General features: G+C 50.4%; 1 pseudogene; it reads left to right on the top strand.

Moving 5' to 3' along the window:
* The first annotated feature begins 293 nt into the window (after positions 1 to 293).
* On the top strand, positions 294 to 1,337 carry LOC149470746 (uncharacterized; annotated as a pseudogene).
* Positions 1,338 to 4,353: the final 3,016 nt, after the last annotated feature.

Raw genomic sequence — 4,353 nt, 5'->3', positions numbered from 1 at the left:
AAACGACAGATCTTGAGGCATACCTGCGGTTCCTTGAACGCCAGGCTGACAGAGAAACTGTGGTACGCCAAGCAGCGGCTGACAGAGAAACTGCGGAATGCCAAGCAGCAGCTGACAGAGAAACTGCGGAACGCCAAGCTGAAAGAGCGGCTGAGAGAGAGGCGGTGCAGAGGGAAGCTGATCGTCGGCACCAGCTGGAAATGGCAAGGCTCCAGCAGCGACCGTGTCAGAAGCTCGGGTCCCTAGATCACAGGGGCGCCACTCTGGCCATAGGAGCAGCCAAGTTTCCAGTGATGGAAAAAGACAGTGACATTGACACATACTTACTGTCATTTGAAAAAATGTGCCGTCAGTACCATGTGCCCCCAACTCAATGGGCTCGGTACCTGACACCAGGGCTACGAGGCAAGGCCCTGGATGCGTTTGTTGAATTGCCAGAGGGGCAAGACGATGATTACGAAATTTTAAAAGATGCCATCATCTGGGAGTACCAGATGACCCCGGAAGTATACCGCAAGCAGTTCAGGTCCATGTAGAAGGGACATGGGGACTCTTACACGGATATGGCAAGTCGCTTACGCACCACATTCTGACAGTGGACTAAGGGACTGAAAGCTGACTCCTATGAGTCTTTGGAAGATCTCATGATACGAGATCAACTCTTGCACATTTGCCCGGCAGACGTCAGACAGTTCGTCTTGGAGAGAGAGCCAGCATCTACTAAAGCTGCAGCAGACCTGGCAGATACCTTCGTCCACACGCGGGTGTCTGACCCTCGCAAGGCTCCTCCAAACAGCTGGAAAGGGGGAAAATCACCCCTAGCAACCTCTCCTACGTTGGTGAGTCAAGCTTCCCATCCACCCACACCTGCAGTGCCTGGGGCCAAGCCATTCCTGCCTGACACCCGCAGATGTTTCACCTGTGGGAAAGCCGGACATCTCAGGACACAGTGTCCTGAGCAAAAGAAGATGGCATCCTCGGGCCAACCGGCCCGCAACTCCTCCTCCGTGCTGTTGGTCAGTGGGAAACCTCGGGGACCCAGCACCAACCTGCAGCTGGTCATCGCCGGCAACCGGACCGTAATAGGTTTCCGTGACACTGGAGCTGAAGTCACCTTAGTCCAACCAGAGGTGATAGAGGACAAGGACATCATCCCAGAGAAGTTCCTGACCCTCACTGGAGTGGGGGAAACCTGTTCCCGCATACCCCGGGCATATGTGTTCATCAATTGGGGTGCAGGGAGGGGGATGCGGGAGGTGGGAGTCTCGGACGAAATCCCCACAGCTGTCTTATTGGGGGCCGATATGGGCACCCTTATCTCCTATTATGCCCGTTAAGGACTCTCTGGATGCCCCCCTAGAACTCTCGGGACCTATCAAGGTACTGTTTGCAGATATTGGGGTAATGTCTGGGCAGCCTGTGGATGGACAGAGGGAGGGGGCTGGGAAGGGAGCGGGGTGGCAAGATTCTCCATTAGCTGGAGAAGGAGAAGAAATCCCCTTGCTTGGGGAGGTAACGAACTCATGTGACATTGACAGTAGACACGTAACTGTTGAGAATTATGATGACGATGATGTTACAAATATCGTTAATGTTTATGATGTCAGTAATGTCATTAATAATGTCAGTAATGTTAATGGTTATGATGATACTGTAGCCCTGTTTTGGGGGGGGGTTATGTGAAATGGCCCACACCAAACAAGCTATGGCGCTAACCTGTATATGAGTAGGCAATCCTGAGCCTTCGCTATATGGAAGAAGGGGTTGTGATAATACAAATGGCAGTGCCTCCACCTAGAATAGGGATCCTGCAATTGAGGAGACTCACCCTGTCAGGGATGTGGGTGTGACCAGAGGTGTGTGTACTGACACAGGGAAACGCAGGCTTCAGATATGGTATAAATAAGACAATTTATTAAGACTAACAATACAAATATAAACGCATAGCACCAAACCCCAAGCTAACACAAATACATACAACAAGGTGAAACAAACCCAAACCTAAACTAATATAGATACACAGGTACATACACATATAGAGCACAACGTAGTCAGGCAGGTCGGGTCGATAACTATCGGGCAGGTAGGTACAGGAGGAGCAGGCGGAGAGTAGTCAGGTCACGAGCCGGGTACAGCAACTAACGGACAGGTAGGTACAGGGGGTCAGGCAGAGAATGGTCAGGGTCACAAGCCAGGGATCAAACAGGAGAAGTCAGCAGAGGTCAGGATCAGGCAGGGTCGGCAACAAGTCAGGCAGAAACAGGAACAGGAATGCAGGTTACAAGATACAGGGGCCCATGGAAAAACACACACCAAGGCACAGACTGCAGGTCTGGCCATCCCTTAAATACACCACCTGCAATCAGCCCCAGGTGATGGCTAATTGCCGAAGTGAACCTCTGGTTGTTGAGAGCACCCGCTGGCCAGCCCTGGTACTGCAGCCCACAAGGCAGGTGAGTCCCACCACTATTGGCAAGTCCATTCCTTGACCGGGCAGGGATGTCGAGCTTCCTGGATTCTACACCGGGTTTGGAGAATAACACTCCACCTACGAGTTTGACAAGTGAGATTACAGTTGAAGAGAATGCCAAAGCGATAGACAGTCTGGCCATTAAAAAGACACCACGGCTAGACGGTTTGACAGCGGAGTTCTTTAAGACCTTTAAATCCCGTGTAGCCCTGTTTTGGGGGGGGGGGGTTATGTGAAATGGCCCACACCAAACAAGCTATGGCGCTAACCTGTATATGAGTAGGCAATCCTGAGCCTTCGCTATATGGAAGAGGGGGTTGTGATAATACAAATGGCAGTGCCTCCACCTAGAATAGGGATCCTGCAATTGAGGAGACTCACCCCTTTCTAGGAATGTAACAGGTAGACAACTTAAAGTAACTATACATAGCAGTATTAATGCACACAGCTTATATTTCTAACATGAAAACATGTCACCACACCTGTATGAGATTAATGCAAAGTTTATATAAAGCAGCCACATAAAACAGGATGCATAAGAAGAACATTCAGGAATTACAATTTACCATAAATTGGGAGGTTGCAATTATACCTGGGTATATGTGCATGTAGTATACAGAATACCTCCAACCATGGGTTATAGCGCAGTCCGGTTGCAGGGGCCCCTGGAGAGGTGAGAGTCAATAAGATGCACGCTTCCACTTTAGATGCTGTGATGGCATCCAAGTAACACGTTCTATGCGGATGATTGCACTGCTTGTCTGAAAATCAGCGATGCATCACCTAAAAGGATAAAATGCTCTATCTCTCCTTACTCTTAGTCCCTATCCCTAAACTAAGCTGTCACTGCAACCGGGCCTCTGTCTGTCTAAGTGGCCGTCGGATGCCTAACCTACCTCTAGCCTAATCTATCCAACGCTCCCTATGCTAATCCTAGCTAAAGAGAGATCCAGACCAATAAGGGTGCTATGGCTTTAAGCAAAGAGGCTGCAAAGATACACTGCAATTAACAGAAAGTTCACCTGACAGTCTTATGCAGGTGAAAACACTGGCAGGCTGGCACTCTCTGCCTGATACTTCCTGGAAAAACAAACTATATAACATCCTGGGGTTTCTTGACCTCCTTGTAGGGGCAGGAAGCACACCTAGGGACTTGTCTGTAATGGGACCTCTATGGTAGTGGCTGTATATGAATGTAAACAAACCACAACTAGTGTAAAAAATAACAGTTCCCTACGATACTAATGAGGCATCCCTCACCTTAGCGGTCATCCGCAGTGCGGCAAGGGTGGCTGAGGCACAGACTCGGGTCTCAGAACAGCAGGAGGATGTCCCTGACCCCTCCCCTTGTTCTGACCCAGTGGACTCTGCCTCCAGTGGGTCTCAGAAGCTGTCATTGTTTGCTACAGGACCGCTGGCTGGGACCTGTAGTTCCACCTTTGAGGCTACACTACAGACAGAGCAGACCCTAGAGCAGCTCAGAAACCTGGCTAATCACCCCCCTGCAGAGAATGACAAACAAAAGGTTTACTGGGAGCAGGGGAGGCTGTATAGGGAGGGGCTGCCCACTGAGGGGAGGGGGGCTGACATTGGTAGAAGACAGCTTGTCGTGCCTCATCCCTTTAGGGGACAGCTGCTGAATGTGGCTCATGAAATCCCTCTGGCAGGGCACCTAGGGATCACTAAGACAAGAGCCCGATTGGTTCATAAATTCTTTTGGCCCACCATGTTAACGGACATAGCGGATTACTGTCGGTTCTGTGTTACCTGTCAGTGAGTTGGCAAGGCAGGAGAGGTGCACAGGGCCCCATTACAACCTTTGCCTGTGATTGACGAACCTTTTAAGAGGGTGGCAGTAGACATCGTGGGACCTTTAGCCATCC

The sequence above is a fragment of the Staurois parvus genome, unplaced genomic scaffold, assembly GCF_062004578.1.
Source record: "Staurois parvus isolate SC_StPar_1 unplaced genomic scaffold, SC_StPar_1.0 ptg000032l, whole genome shotgun sequence".
In the NCBI taxonomy this organism is placed as follows: domain Eukaryota; kingdom Metazoa; phylum Chordata; class Amphibia; order Anura; family Ranidae; genus Staurois; species Staurois parvus.
Note: the sequence above shows the minus strand (reverse complement) of the source record. Positions and strands in the feature narration are given on the sequence as shown.